General features: G+C 29.9%; 1 long non-coding RNA gene across 1 annotated transcript in view; it reads left to right on the top strand.

Moving 5' to 3' along the window:
- Positions 1–14,993: 14,993 nt before the first annotated feature.
- Positions 14,994–17,633, top strand: part of LOC111412036 — a 4,400-nt gene continuing 1,760 nt past the window's right edge. Inside the window, exon 1 of the long non-coding RNA XR_002705936.1 lies at positions 14,994–15,122. This is a non-coding gene — a long non-coding RNA (uncharacterized LOC111412036). The remainder of the gene's footprint in view (positions 15,123–17,633) is intronic.

Raw genomic sequence — 17,633 nt, 5'->3', positions numbered from 1 at the left:
TCACAATAAGTAGATAGAACAACACTATTGACTATTTTTAAATCTTCAAAAAATATTTTGGTCCTCTAATATGATTAAGTCAAACTCTTAAAAAATACCTCCTACCCTCATATGGATTAGTGCGACTATTGTACCAATAACATCCTTGCTTTTTCTGGGACTCCAAATTCGCATGGATGCATCCCATACAAAATAGGTTGGAAATTTTTTATATAGTAGAATTTTTCTCTTTTCATTTGAAATATTCATTCTAAAGAATTCTGTTAACATTGTTCGGTGAACAAAGTCTTTATTTATAACTTTTGATAAATCATCTGTCTCATTGTATGTAACTGTTTGAGCATCTTTAGTATGTAACTGTAAAGAGATTATTGTACAAGATATATCGAATAAATCAAAACTAAATATCTTCCATATAGTTTCAGGTGGAGATATCCATCTAACTGTTTGGTAGTTTGAAATCTTATCAACGAATTGTTCATTTGTTTCTTTATTTAAAGTAAAATGAATGCAGTTATGTCTCTTATATACATACTTATATAGATATTTAACAGCCTTAACAGAAGAACATATTTCTACAATAATGTGACAGTCATATTTAGCTTAAACGTAAGGATTATATGATACAACCCATTTATTGTCCAACATACAACATCTTACTTTAACACTTACACCATCATTGCAACGCTTGTAAAGCGGGTAGGAATCATTACCTTACAAAGTATTTTCAATGTAATATCTTGGATACTTATTTTTACATACAGAAATCTTTTCTATACAAACATTCTAGGATTCAAATTCTCATAAGAACCGAGTATCATATGATTTACAACAGTAGCATGCAAGTAAGGATATTTATTTTTTTTCGGTATTTCAGATGAGATAATTCCATCGACTTGTACACAGTTTTGAATCTTAGAATTTCGTTTAAATATTAGGAAAAAATGAGCGTGAGGTAATCCTCTTTTCTGGAATTCGATCACATAAACATATGTAGTTATAGGACCCAACAACTTTCTCTTAACCAAATCTGTCTTTAATTCCTCAAATCTGGCACGAAATATTCGTACTAACAAATCTGGTATATTATGTATTATTATGTATTTTGTCATTGTGTTTCAATTCACATTTTACTTCAGGCCAATTTGGATTATATGTAATTGTCAAAAATACATCAGGTTTACCATATCTCTGAACTAAAAACTTTGCATCCATATATCTTTTAGTCATATTTCTAGGATCCCCAACAAAGCTAGAAGGCAACACTAACGATCTACCAATTTTATAACCTCTATTCTCACCATTTTGTACAATGTCTACAATTCCCTGATATGGTTAACCTCTTATAATCTTTTGGTTATTACGAAAGTGGTCCAATCTTGCTGTTTCAATTTTAACATACATATTCACTACAAGCTGTTGTAAAAGTCTGTCAGTATGTAGAAGAATACAATTACAATTGTTTACACACTTGATCTGAAGCTTGTAACAATAATATTCTCAATATAATACAGTTATTCATCTATTCTTTCCTTTTAAAACTGCAAGAAAGAAAAACATATATCAACAAAAACTTCATTCACTAAATGTAATCAATAAGATAAATACATTCAGTTAAAAAAATAGAAATTACTATAATCGATAAAGTTTACCATAGTCTTCTACTTCCAAGAGTTGATCCGCAGAATCGACATGATTAACTTCTATTAAATTCTGACAAATCGGAGCTTGTGAAACACTTACATTTAACTTCTGAATATCTTCACGCCATACAGGTTCTCCATTCGAAAAAAGTAGTGGATATTGAAGAGGATCATAACAATCATAATAGTATTGAACTTTATATGCATTATGTGAATGTCCATAAATTAATAAATCCCGACCTCTAGTATTTGCAGATAGGTCATCGTCAACCCAAACTACAGCCACTTGTTCTGATGTTGGCAAGTTATATATTCTTTAATCAAGACAAGGATCAGACCTCAGTAAAATACGACATGATTCTAAATCAGTAACTTTATTTAATGATCGAAAAAACTTTGAATATGGATTTTTGTTCAGAAAATCTATCAACTTTCTTAAAGTGAACTCACAAAACTTGTCCGAGGTATTGAGTCGATCTATTACAAATTTCATTTTCAGTATCATAGAAGTATAACTAAAAATATATTGGATTCTCATCTATCGATACAAGTGAGTTTATGAAATGGTATACTTATCCTTGAACTCTGAAAGTATATATACCATTATTATTCTTACACAATTCTTTATCATACTTAACACCGAACGAAATGAATGCAAAATGATTGTTGTAACTGTGAACAACTTTTTTAAAAGCTGTGACTTTTTTAGATGTAGAAGCAAATAAATCATACATTTTACGAGGCATATCATGTAACTGTAATTTGACTTTTCCATTACAATAACAAAAGCCTTTATTTTCTCTGTAGAATTTTGTTGCACCACAATGACCACAAATTTTAGAAGATAGCAAGACATAAGGTCGATCAGGAATTCTTCCTTTATCAATTTGTTATGTATATTCAACACTAACATTAGCATCTCCTGATTCAAAATGTTGATTAGCATCACCTAAAAGAAAGAAAGAAAAACAATTTAAAAAAATAAAATTGTAAGGAAAAAAACATTCTATATAAATAAACTAAACATAATGGTTAAAAAAATGCATCAAAACTAATGAGAAGAAAAGAAGACGAACGCACAATAGATCATTAAAGCTTTTTTTCTCTTTTCTTTTTCTATTTCTTTTTTTATCTTTTCATTATTATTATTTATTTATTTATTGCATTTTTTTTACATGATTAATGCTATGCCCCTCATTAAACATCAATTCTCAAAAATTGACCTTAATTTAAGATTTTCAAATAATATTTATCATATTGGTCTTAGACAATCCACACAAGAATTTATACACAGGGAATCCCCATTTATATACATATCTCCCTACAACAGTAAAATCATCTCCAAACCATTCTAAATTTGGTCGAAGGATATATGTTGTAGTAACTTTTGGATTTAGCATCTATGTTCTATTCTTCAATCTATCAAGTATGTGAATCAACTTTTTACTTTATAATGCTGAATTTAATTCATGTGAGCAAACAGTATCAAGTTCTACATGGATAAGAATCATATAATCTAATGTCGATAATGCTACCTAATCCATACAAACACACAATAAACAAGAAAATCTTATTGAAATTTTTAAATTTCTTTAACAATCTTTTTAATTTTTTTTATATTATAAAGAAGTACAAACACACGATCACACAAGAATAGTAAAAACTAAAAACTCAATATTTTTCCACCCCCAAACTTAAAGTAGATATTGTCCTCAATGTCTTTAAATACGATAAATTATATGCAATTCAAATAGACTTATCTAGATATGATGACCCTTTTGTTGAAACAAAGCATGCCTAAAACTAATGCACCACAATATATTATATGCAATTCAAATACATATGCATAATAAATAAAAGGGTAAGAAATTGGGTTGCCTCTTAATAAGCGCTCAATTTAAAAGTCTTTAGCTAGACTTTTGTATAAGTGCTTCATGGCACTTTAAATATGGCTTTGGAGACTCCACTTAGCTTGCTTAATTTGCCTTTGTTCCATATTTCACGTCCTCCAAAATCCTACTTTGTCATTTTGAATACGGTATGACTTGCCTGAATTGCTCAATTCGAATTCAACTAAGAGTACTTCAATTGTCTCAATGACTTTAATCACAAAATCAATGAAGTTAGATGTTTTTATGCTAATTCCATCTTCTTTGAATGCCACCAATTCATTTGGCTCCTTCATGATTAATTTATTTGTTTCTACACGTTCTTCTTTTTTCGTTGGTTCATCGGGTTGAGTAATAAAGAGATCATCAATTAGCATGTTAATTGGCTTGTCTGAAATTATTTGATTTTCAATCCTTTCATCTTTTTCCACGATGATGTCTTCCGTAACTATTTCACTATAATAAAATTGGTCTTCATATGGACAATCAAGTTGCCAATAACAAGCAATTTTTAGTATAATGAAATACACTATAATATTAACAAGTGGTCTAATCTACCCATAAACAATAGATTTGATATTTAGTTCCTTAGGGAAGCCATACTTATCAAATTCAATAGGTTGATTGTATCTTCACTTTTTAAGTTCTTGTTTAAAGAGAAATTCTCTAAAGAGCATGTCACCTTCATTTAAGTCGGGATAAATCATTGTGAAAGTTTTTTGACATTTTGCTTCTTTTTATTCCCTATCAATGGAGCAAAGAAAACAAGTAGATCAATTGAAAAAAAAAGGACAAAAAATCAAACAAAATCAGACAAAAGCAAGAAGTAATTAAAACCAATATTAATTAAAAATAGTCCCCCATAACGGCGCCAAAAACTTTTTGTCGATTTTATATTCCGCAAGTGTATAGATTATAACAAGTAATAAGTGAACCTAAGAGTTCGGACATCGTTCCTATGAGGACTACTATTTAACGTTTGATTCAATTCTTTGCAACTTGAATTTGATTGAAAACAAATAAAGTAGTTTTGTGATTGGTATCCAAATTATCTAACATTAACAATTTATCAAATTTGGGTTTTAAAAGTATGAATATGAATGCTAGGACATACAATTTTACATATGGCTCCCCTTTAATTCGCTAATCAAGATTCATTACAATTATCGTGTTTAACCGAATTCTTCTAAGTAGTCAATTTACCCTTCTCGAGTTCTCATTGAGCTTATTTAACTAATTTAATTTCATATCTCTATACGAATCAATTTTAGTTAAAATGAAATTTTAGTTCCAAGGATTCATCTAAGACTGCGATAATCAGTATAGGTATCTCTACACATTATACTAATTTTCCGAATTTTAGATATGGTCTAAATCTTAAACTCAGACTTGATTCTTAAAATATTCACAAAATTATCAAATTAGGGAGCAAGTAATTCAATGTATTATACTCATAGTAAAATTAGCAAATGTAAAATAATAAAAACAAAAATCTTGAATAAAATAAATAAAATGTCACACATAGATTATATTATTTGCCCTAGCTATGAACTTAGCTACTCATAATAATGAAAGAAAAATAAAAAGTATAGAGTTCATAACCGTGTTTTGAAATCTTGATCATGGAAAGAGTTGATTCTTGCACCAAGAATCTTCTTCAGCCTCAAAAGTCTTCAAACCCAAGTTTTTGCTCTTTGATCTTAATGGTTATATGCTTTTCTTCCACCCACAAATTTTGTTCTCCAAAAGTGTATTTTTGTCTTCTTCAAGCCTTAGAAGAGTTTTAGTTGAATTGGTAGACAGCTTCTGTGGAGGTGGTTCTTCGATGTGAGTGGGTAGGCTACATAGAGTCACGTGTGACGAGAGGTAACAGATGTCTTTCTTGAAGACTTTGCCAAACACTTCTTGATAGACTAGTTCAGTAAACCATCGATTTAATGCCAAAACACGCTACTAATTATTACTTTCATAGAAAAATTCCACTGATATTCTTAAAATTGAAAAAATTAATATTGATATGGTTATTGAAGGTTATGTACATAAAAAATAGAGCAAAAAATCTTAAAAGATGTTAAATACAAGAAACTTTCAATCAATGCTGAGATTTCAGGCGTCATGGTAGGCATGACCCGAGGTATGAATCAATGGAAGAATACTGATGGCAGGATATCAATAGTTGATGATTGTAATTGAGCGAAGTTAGGAGCCTTGTATCAGTTGCCAAATGAAAATATGATGGCGGAGTTAAAAAACTCGTAATATATTTGATGTATTATCTTACATCATTTTAAAAATAGACAATATTATTTTTTTTAATAACGATCCAAGAGTAAGTTCTATATCTCTCTATTTTTCTCTCTCCTTTTTCTTCTATTTATTTTAGCATGTGGGTTAGTGATAATCATGTCAACGATGTTCTATTGCTATTGATTTTTTTACTAGTATCTTTAGTCAAATAGTAGGCCCATGTGTATCCACTATTGTTAGTCCAATTATTATCCTACTCGAGACATTTAGGCCTACATGTCGGCACTTTATTATGCCATTCCCTTGAAAGTGTAATATTTATACCCTTAAAAAAAAGGGAACAACACATGACTCCTTCATTTAAAAATCACATTTCAAAACTAACAAAGTTGTTAAAAATTTCAAAAATCAGGTGAATTTAATTATAATATAGTATGATTAATCTATCTACCCCACTCACCTCCAACCTACTCACTCATCACATTAAAACCTTTTCTTTCTCTCTCCACCCACCCACCTCCGGCGATCGACACTGGCGCCGGCGCTAGAGACCATTCCGATGATCGCTCCAATAACTATTCCGGTGATCGCTCGCTTCTCTGACAACTTCCTTTTTTTTTTTCCATTTTTGACAATGGCCTATGACCAGTTCCATTGGATCTATGACATGTGCATATTGTGATCTGTGACCATTTTTTTTGAATCTATGACCTAATCAGATGAGATGAATATACATATGATCAATTTCAAAATTAAGAAATAAAGTTTGAAGTTTCATAAATCAAGATACTATTAAAATTTTAGTTATGAAATAATTAATCAAAAAAATATTTTTTAATTAAATATATTAAATTCACAAATCTATATAATTTGGTCACAGATTATCGAATTAATTGGTTACAAATTATTTTGGTTACAAATAAAAAATTTTATGGGTTACAAATTATTTCTCGGTCACTAATAAAAATTTTAATAGGTCACAATTTATTCATCAATCACAAATTCGAAAAATTTATAGGTCACAACTTTTTTTTGCAATGACTTGTGACCATTTCTATTGGATCTGTGACCTATGCATATTATAATATATGAATTTGAATTTTGACCCGTGAATCGTTCCTGTGATTTATAACATAACGTATGAAATGTGACCTTATTTGTTCATTACCAAATTTGTCTTCAATGTGACTATTTATAATCATATCAATTTAATTTGTTCTTGTATGTAATCAAGTCACATACAGCCACATCACATATACATAATTATAATTTGTGACCAAATTTGTCTTCAATGTGACTTTCTGTAACTCTATGTGACCAAGTCATATTTAATTTGATCACATGGAATGACCTAGTCTCAACCAGTCACACTTCAGATGAATTTGGTCACATGTAGTCATTGTGAATACAGACTTGATCAGAACTGGTCACAATTAAGACAGACTTAATCACAGGGTTACAATTAACATATAAATGGTAACACCACCGACACCATCACCGGTATCGTCTTTCCTCCACCAACACCACACCACAACAGCAGCTAGTGATACTGAGTAAATTTCTCGAAATATATTTTACAGAATCAACAGAAATCATTTCTCTTTCTCCATGCAAAGCTGCTAATAATAATAATAATGAATAAATGCAAACACATAAGCACCAAAAAACATGAACAAAATTTAGAAAATAAAATATATTCTATACAAATCTAGCACTTAAGAACCCCATGTTCAAGAAATCAACACATTTTCTTGAAAATTCATTTTTTACCTTAATGACACAGAGTTCAAAGCTCTAGCAAAACCATTCATGGCACCATAGTCCTTTGAACTGAATCCTAAAGTAAACAACCCAACAATTGTGTATAAGGCAAAAATGTCTTCTTCCTCATCTCCTCTGCCTATGCCCTATTTACGGTGTAAAGCAATTCATGAGGAGACAGAGACACCCTTCTTTTACCAATCCCATTTACTGCCCTGTTTTTCACCTATTTCGTAACTTTTTTGTGTGGCTCCAATGTTGGAATTTACTACTTCTGCTATTGAATTTGCAGCATTTTTAGTTTTCTTAGTTGATGAGTTTTTGGGGTTGGGAATGGGCTTCTCCATTTTCTTGTCTTTGACAGGTGAAAATGATAAGGACCCCAGAATTTATGCTTGTTTTTTCTACCTTCACTTTTACTTCTATACAAGACCTCGATGCAGACCCAGATTCACACGTTGTCGAATCTGGCCATTCAAGAACAATTCATTGGCTGAGCTCATGGACCTCGGCGGCGCGCCACTGTCGGCCAGCGGAGCCGAGAAATCAAACTCAAATCTGAAATTGCAAGTTGAACAACAAAGTTCCTAAACAAGCTACTGTCACCGCTACCGCAAATCTACTCAAAAACTCCGGCCACCACAAAATCAAAAGAAAAGAGAAAACAAAGCCAATTGATTCGAACAACGAGAAAGACGAAAATGAGCGAAGAACGCTCAACTTTGCCGATCTCGTAGTCGATGTCGTTGCAAGTAAGAGACGAACGCTCAACTGCATCGATCTAGTGACGCCGGTCCCCCTCCATAGTAAGAAAGAAGATGGAATATGTGAAGAGAAGAGAGTAGAAAGAGTCGTCGAAGCACAAATCGCCGCTCTTCGATCATTAGAGGCGCTGTCGCTGCTCCAATAAAGAAAGAGAAAGAAAAGACGGTGAGAAAGAGATTAGAGTGAGAATGGGTTTGGGTTGGTGTGAGATTTGGTAAATTAATTAATTTTATAATATAATTATTAAAAACGAATTATCACCTGATTTGTGAAATGTAATTTAATCTTCTTGTTTTTTTTGAAAATTGGTCTTTAAATGCATGTTTCTAGGTAATTTTCCCTTAAAAAAATAAGACATGAGAATTGCATGATCTTTCAAGGATTATTTGGTATTGTCTGATTTTTATTTTTGAGAAGTTATTTTATGAAAAGTTATTTTTTGTAGAATGTATAGTTAAAATAGGAATGTTTTATTTTCTATAATATTCGTTTATTTTATTACATTGCTTTTGACATTTCAATTATTAAGTAAAAATCTAGCATATAAAAATTGATAATATTATTTACTAAGTTACTTAATATTTGACATTAATATTAATCAATAGTATTTATATTGTAAAATTCTACTACTAATTATTTTTTGGAGCATCAAACCAAGAACCTTTTTAATAGTCTCCACCAGAAAAATGACATCAATGTAGAGTGGTAGTTTATAAACCTGAGTATAGTTAGGGTTGGGTTGGTTTTTGGGCCCAACGTTAATCGAATTTGACTTGGTCATGATATGGATAAATTTGAACCCAAATTGATATAATCCAACAATTGAAATAGATCCGAACAAGTTTGAACATTAATTCGAATCAAAATATAGATACACACATAACATAAAATGATCTAATGAGTACCGGTGTTCATCTTATATTAAGCACAGATGACGAGTCATATAAATTTATTGGTGAATTTTAAATTTAATTCAAATATTGAAGCCCAACATAATTTTATCCATTAATAAATTTATATGACACGTCATCAATGCTTAACGTAAGATAACTATCAATGCTCATTAAATTTTTCACACACATGCACGTTAAACACTAGTAATGGTCAATTTTTCCAAAATCATTCCATATATCTAATAACTTACCAACAAACAATTACACCAAAATGAAAGCAAATCTACAATCTAAATTTGAGTTTACAATAAACAAGTATTATCCTTACTTTTCTTTTCTTTAGGAATTACAAGTTTTGGTAGGAGAGGAATAGTAGACAAATTATTTGGAAAAAAAATTATATTTTTGTTTTTCTAAAAATTTGAATTTTAAAACAAAAAAGAAAAAAAATGTATGAACATATTTGATCGATTAATTGAGTTCTAGATTTTCAATGGTTAAAATTAACTGAACCAAATAGATATTGTGATTCAAATTGATCCAAACCAACTCTCTTTGATTTGATCTAGTTGATTTTTTTGTTTTCGTTGTTTTTTCAATCCACTCCTAATTGTTCTCCTGCTTTACTCATATTCTTTTATTATTTTAATAAAACTATAATGCTAAGAAATGCTGCACTTGACTTTTGCTATTGTTTAGTATATTAGCAATACTGTATTTAATACTAATAATGACATTAAATTATATGTCTAATTAAATTACTCATCACTCTCATTATTTTTAATTGAACCTATAATTAATGTTACATGTGTCTTCAAGTAAATTCGTGTTAAATAGCAATAATGCTACATAGCATTATTCTAAATTATACCGTCATTTTTAGTACAAAAGTGTAAATTGAGTCTAAAATTATTTTGGCTTTATATGACCTCAAATTTGAATCAAGTAAAGAGTGATATTCGTATCACTTGCTGTAACCATTAATGTGACAATGAGATAATTATCATTAGATTGGTGATCATTGGTAAATAAAATAAATAATATTGCTAGGTTCATGTGATGTAAATTAAAATTAGTTTTTTCATAATTTTTGATAGAATTTGATGAAATGCAAGCTCGAAATTAATTGTTGATTTTATTTTTTTTAATTTAATTTAAATCCAAACCAAACAGGTTAGATAAACGAGTTTACCGACAATGACAGGGGAAAAAAGGAGAGAAACAAAAGTAATAAACTACTGGGAAATTGCAAAAGGGTCCCTTATATTTGCAAAAACTTAAATTTATCTAACCTTTAAATCTTGACAGTTCCATCCTTAATCTTTTGTACACGTACATGGACAAGAATCAATGGATGGAATTCATCCAAACTCAATAGTAAATAAGTACCTGACTAGTGCATGACGTAAATTTTTTAATTAAAAGGTCACATATCCCTTCACTTTTAATTAAGAAATTATAATTAAACGCCAATCTTCTTTCTATTGGCACCAAGTCTGTATATTTGCTAGCAAACAACTCCCCACCTACAGATCTAACAGTTTAAGATAAAGCGGACTGTCGAGAAGAAAATTTTCCCATTCATAATAATTATACATATTCAATTTTCTCACAGATTTACTGATTTAATAATTATTTTCAATAAAAAGTTCCTTCACTAAAATCTAAATGCAATGTCTGCATATCGGTGTTATTCGTGGCCAGAAAGATTGCGGAAACTTTATGCCTATAGATTATCAATTTGTAAGGAATTCGTCTATAAGTATTATTTTAAGATGAATACTATTATACAATGTTAATACGCACAGCATGGTTGTTTTAAGCTATCAAAGAAGAGAAGAAACAAAAACAATAAACAATTACGGAAATTTCAAAATGAACTATAATATTTGTAAAATGTGTAAATGCCTCTAACCTTCAAATCTTGACACCAAGGGCGGAGTTAGAAAATATTTTCAGTGCGGGCATAATTTAACCCAGGGTCGGACCCATATGGGGTCAAATGACCCCACAAAATTTTGCCCCCCCCCCCCTTTTTAACAATCTACTTTGATGCACTCGTCAAGTCAAAATATTGTTTTCTTAATACCATTTCGAAGTGTTTATGGCCTAATTTTTCAATCATTAATGACATGCGAAGGGTCAACTATACTAAAAGTTATGACATGTTAAAATAGAACGTTTGAAATTAGTATTTTGAGAATTTTGATAATATCCTAACTTTAAAAATTCGTTTGCGATCATGTGCTATCTGAATCCACAAATCGTCTATGTCATGTAAAAGTTTGTTTGAAAACTAGATCGTTTTCATATCGAATAGTCCAAACGGATATCGAAAATAGTTAAATATGTATCAAACGTATGCCTCAAAAAAGATGTCTAACTCATTTTTTTAAATTCAATTAATTATTATTTTTGCACAATAAATTTTTCAATATAATTTATATCATTTTATTCGAAAGTTTTACATGAAATATAACGTAAATTTTTTAGGATCGTTATGGACTAAATGCAATCTGAATTACTTTAGAATTATATTTGCTTTAAATTTGAATTTCATTTATTTCCTGAACTAAACTTGAATTTTATTTCAATTCATTTCATTTCTATATTCTATTTAATTTACTCAATGTTAGCTCAACATTTGCTAATGAAATGATAAACAAAAATTTATAAGTAGCAAAATTTATTTAATAATATTAATAATGATGTAATTATACGATGCTTTAAAATTGTCAAAATATATATAAACTTATTTTCATTGATATTATATTGTTTATTAAAAAAATTATTTTTAAAATTTTAATCCCACAATACTAAAGGTCTGGGTCCGCCCTTGATTTAACCCATTGTCAAACATTGTATTTTGATCATGAATTTAATGATGATAAAACTATAAAACGAAATCATGGGTTTTAGCCTAAAAATAAAACCCATGTGAATTAAAACATGTTTTTATTCCACCTACCCTATTGAAAAAAATAATAATAATAAAATTGTTTGGGCTTAAAATTTCAGTGCGGGCACATCTCAACGTGGCTCCACCACTGCTTGACACTACCATTCTTAATCATTCGTTTAGCTAAGCAAGTCTCAGAGGACGGATCCGTCCAAATTAATAGTAAATATGTAGAAGCCCGAGAAATAAAATGAAATTAGACTATTATTTTGTAATGATTTAGCACCACGAGCCTAGCGCATTTAAGAAATGACCTATGGAAACTCAACCTGTTTAAGATTATGAAAGCCCAAACCATAAGTTAATTAAAATTCCAACAATTTAAGATATTAAGTTTAAGTAAATTTGATTACAAAAATTTAATGAATAACTAGGTCGCGTTAATGGTCATTTACATGATATTTTATATAGGCAATCCAGATTCAAATCACCATGTAGATGTTTTTATAAATTTTTATATATGAATTATTTTTTATGGCTAAGAAATATTTCAAATTCTTAGTTAAAGATAAAATTTAATAAATTTAATGATAATACAACCCCCATTTAATTTTTCATTAAAAATAAATGTTACAAGAAGAGGAATGTCACTTTTTCAGTACAGCCCTCATCACATCCGAATTTACTCTTATTTTCTCTAAAAAATATATTTCATGTTAAGTTTAAGAGAATAATAAGGGTGAGAAAAAGAAAAGCTTTCTACACATTTTGTTCTATTATATTCAAGAAAATTCAAGGTAAATAGAAGTGCAAGGGTTTATTTCGTTTTCAAATTATGATTTTTCCGATAAATGTTTGAATGAAAAGGTACCTTCGGACATGGTGTTTCGGCACTACAACGATTTAAAGGATCATTCTCCGGCTCTACGTATTATGATAATATTATAGTAATTAGATTTTGCCAAAAATCCATACGTACGACATAATGAACCTTTAATTCGAAATTTTTAATTTGATAATGAAATGCATCGATGATATCTATTAAGTTTCAAACTCATAAGTTAATTCACTTCCCACAAGTTGAATGGATTTTCTTGGGGGCTTGGATGATGGTAGAGGGTGATGCAACATGCTATGGAGGAAGTCGGTGATTTAAAAATTTTAATTCGATCATGAAATGTTTACGTTTGTTTCTTTTAATATGGATTTCTATGGACGTTATATGTGAAACTATTTTAAGAATATTTCTTCATGAATAAGTTATGTTTAAAAGTAGATATGTGTTATAAAAGTTAATTTACAAAACACCTTTTACAAAAAGATAGAAACAAAAAAGAAGTGTTAGCAAATTAAAGTAGTGCTGTCTTTTAAAAATTTCAGTTTCTGCCTTGACTTCAAAAATTCATAATTCGATCGTTACTTGGAATTTATAGATGAAACCAATTGGATTTTGATAGTCTCATGGATTACTATTGAATAAATATGAAATAATGTGGTTTTGATGTCTGTGGAATTTTATATATCATTTTAAGTGAACTGCACCGATTTACCTTTCAACTAGGTCGCTGTTGGATTTTGAAAAATATTTTAATACCTCATATGACGTCGACGGAAACTAATTTTTGATTATGTCATATTATAAGGAGTTTCCTACTTTACAATTAAATTTGATGAAATTTTGAGGTCGATAGCTATGCGAACGGATTTATTTTGATACTTACCCTACGAGATAGAAACAAGAAAATAGTTTGTTTAGTTAGTGTTAGTGGAATTTTGGGAAATATTTTAACGCCTTATATGTCATCGACGGAAGCCAAATTTTGGATATATCATATTATAAGATATTTCATACGTTTCCTTAAAATTTTATGAAATTTTGACATTTATAATTATGCAAACAAGTTTATTTTAAAACTTACCGTGCGAAAAATGGAAATCAAAATAGATTACTCTCTTTCTTACTTTCTAAGTAGTTCACACATTGAAAACTATCATGCCTTTTATTTGTTTGCTAGATACGTACTTGCCACTATTCACGCAATAAAATAGGCATATGCATGGATTTGCTCGACTCTTTTCTTTTTTAATAAATGTTTTTGGAATTATGTTAATATTATGTTATTATCTAAAAGTATATTTTAATGGGAAATTCATTGATAGTAATTATATATATATAGTTCTTAAGGAATTTTTTTAGATTAAATTCTTAAATTAAATTATTATTTTAAATAATTTCTAAGTCTAAAGTTAAGGTACAATTGTTTGAGTGACGCTTTCGTACTAGCGGATTGGGGGTTACAAAATAGGTACGAGACTAGCGAATGATGTAATATTTTGTTTGAAAGTATGCTTAAGCCTTCACTTTTTATAACGAAATTACAATAAAATTTACTCCTCAAGCACTACATGCTCATCCTATGAAACAACTTCCAACCTTTAGATACAAAAATTATCAATAGAAAAATTACATGTGGACTACGGGTCAAAATTTATCTGACAAGAAATTTCGCTATCTCATGATTGTTATAATTATAGTTACCATGCATCGGTGCTTCGGTACTTTCTTGATCTTCAGGCATTGGATAGACGTCAGTCCATATACATGGTCCTACGACTTTAGGAAATGGTGTTTTTGATAAACATTCGTTCGAGCGAACGACAATTATTTTTTAATTAAAAATATTTATACGTATTCAATTTCTCAAACATTCACTTATTAGTTATTGTTAATGATTAATTTCCATCACTCCAACCCAAATGCTATTGGAGACTAATGGAGTTTTGGATCTATTTGCACTTTTTGCAAAGAGTATGGACTTTCGCTATAATTATCTCACGTAGTTAGCGCGTCTTGCTTCACCCTTTTCTGAGGGAATTTTGCTTATAAAAAAGGCTAAAATGAGAACGAAACCCTAAATCTGAAGAAGAAGAAAAGAGACCACTTCTCTCTCCTGAAGGTCTAATCTATCTTCAAAGCCGCCACCGGTCTAATGCTTCAATTTTACTCTTCATATCCGACGATTAGGTACCCATTTATGCATCTATTGCTGATCTATACAAATTTAGTTTCTATAATTGTGTTCAACTTCCATGTTAGGGATCTGGTAAGAATTTCTTCTGTATTGTTGAATAGAGGAGAGAAATTTTGATTTATATTCGTATGTTTTATGTTTTATGTTTTCATTTTCATTTTTTTTTTGGGATAAATAGAGCTTGGATCTGTTCTTAATTTGAAGAAACTGCAATATAAAATTCCCAATTGAAACCTTTTTGGTCAAGTCATAAAGAAAATGGGACTCAATTAATAAGTTGATTTTATTGGTTTTAATGTTAATGAAATGAGTATATCCTCAAAACCGCAATATGTTCATTGGAAAGATGTATAGTCGATCTCAATGAAAATTTGTCGACAACTTTGAAAGAGAAGTCAGATACAGGTCTAATTTTGTTCCATTCTTTTGTCTTTGCCAGAAGAAAATGGTGCTAGAGTTCTTCGTTTTCAAGGGGCTTGACAATTTACTAAATTTGGAAGGGAAGTCTTGTGTAGAGATGAATCACCTGGTGCTCCACTTGGAAACTGTTATGAAAGTTGGAGTTGCAAAAAATGATATAGCTGGAAGAAATCGTGATCTTGGCATGGGAGGCATAGGAAATGTTATTTCTCGATTACTCTACTTACAAGGTACAGGTCCTATGTATACAAAATTAGAAAATTCTTATAATGAATTAGTAGAACTATTTATTTGTTATTCTTTTTAAAATGGGTTCTGGCAAATGTCATTGCTAGAATTCCTGAATATGATATTAATTGTTTTTGTAAAATCATTGCATTATTTTAATGTTTAATACATTGGTAATGACTAGTTACCTCTTATTTCTAGAATGAGCTATGTTTTAGTTATAAACAAATATATAGACTATAGATCCACAAATTTCTTTGTTTAGAATTAACCTATAATTACTTTATGGGAAGGATTTCCTTTGGGGGTAAAAGTTGTTGATTTGGTAATATTTTTGTATGGTTCATATTTGCACAAATTGGAGCGTGATTGTACATTGTTTGAGGTGTTCGATTATACACTCAAAGATTTTGTGTTTAATTAGTGTTAGTAGGATACTTGATTCTTTGTTATTATCTTGTGAGCAATACTTAGTGAATAAGGTTGTGTTCAGCATTTTCTTATGTGTTAATGAATTCACGATCTACCATTAACGATTTAACAGGTCAAGTTATATTATGAAAACAATAGAGAGACATTTTTGTTTTCCCCCCTTTACAATGCTCCTTTTGTGATTTTTGTCTATATATAATTCCTTATTTACAGAGTCGTGGACTTGCTGAACCTGCGATCAGTCATCCATATCTCTCTCTCAATTAAAATCATTCTTGTGACCGGTTTAGTACTAATAGTAATAGGCCTCCATAAGCTGTTTCGAAGGTATTGACCGAGAAGGACCCACTTGAATGAAGAGGAGAGCCACGAAGAAGAAGCTGCAAATAATCATAATGGGCCGACGGAAGAAATCGAGCTTAGCGTTGTGGCTTCTCCGTCCGCCATGCTTGAAAGTGAGTGAGGTTTGAGAATTCCAAGAATTGACGTACTGATAAAATATGCTGAAGCTTCAGACATTCTCAATGAATGGCATGTCGTGTAATAGTCCACATATATACTTCTATATTTTAGGGTATTTGAATTTCATGATGTAGAACATTTATATTTGGAAATTTTCAGCATTTTTAGTTTAATTTTTATTTAAGAGAAAATCGAAACATTAAACTGTAACTTTTTTAAGGTATGTACACTCAAAGATAATCAAGTATCACAAGATAACCTTATTCGCACAGCTTGTTTAATTAGTGTTAGTAGGATTTTGGGAAATATTTTAATGCCTCGTGTCACTAATGGAAGCTAAATTTTGGATATGTCATATTATAAGACGTTCTCTACTTTTTCTTAAAATTTTATGAAATTTCGATATTGATAACTATGCAAATGAGTTTATTTTAAAACTTACTGTAAGAAAATGGGAAATCAAAACAGATTACTCTATTTCTTACTTCCTAAGTAATTCAAACATGGAAAGGTATCATATCTTTTATTTGTTCAGTAGATATGTATTTGTCACTATTCACGTAATAAAATAGGCATATACACAAATTTGCTCGACTTTTTTCCTCTTTAATGAATGTCTTTGAAATTATGTTACTATCTAAAAGTAGATTTTAATGTGAAATTCATTGGTATATATAAAGTCTCTTGTAGTGGAAAAATGATATTTACCTCATATATCGTGTTCTTTATTCATGGATTTTTTTCTTTTCCCAAGTTTTTGATTTGTTTTCATTTTAGCTCTCTTGTTAGTTTCTTCCATCTTGATTTCTATGTCTACTTGATCCTTTTCTATTAACATTTTAGTTTCTATTTCTCTAACTTTTCTATAATATTCCATATCTATACATCTAAATTCTCTCTCTCTCTCTCTCTCTCTCTCTCTCTCTCTCTCTCTCTCTCTATATATATATATATATTTTTTA

This window comes from Olea europaea, chromosome 16 (genome assembly GCF_002742605.1).
Source record: "Olea europaea var. sylvestris chromosome 16, O_europaea_v1, whole genome shotgun sequence".
In the NCBI taxonomy this organism is placed as follows: domain Eukaryota; kingdom Viridiplantae; phylum Streptophyta; class Magnoliopsida; order Lamiales; family Oleaceae; genus Olea; species Olea europaea.
The sequence above is the reverse complement of the archived record's forward strand: the minus strand, read 5'-3'. Positions and strand labels throughout refer to the sequence as shown.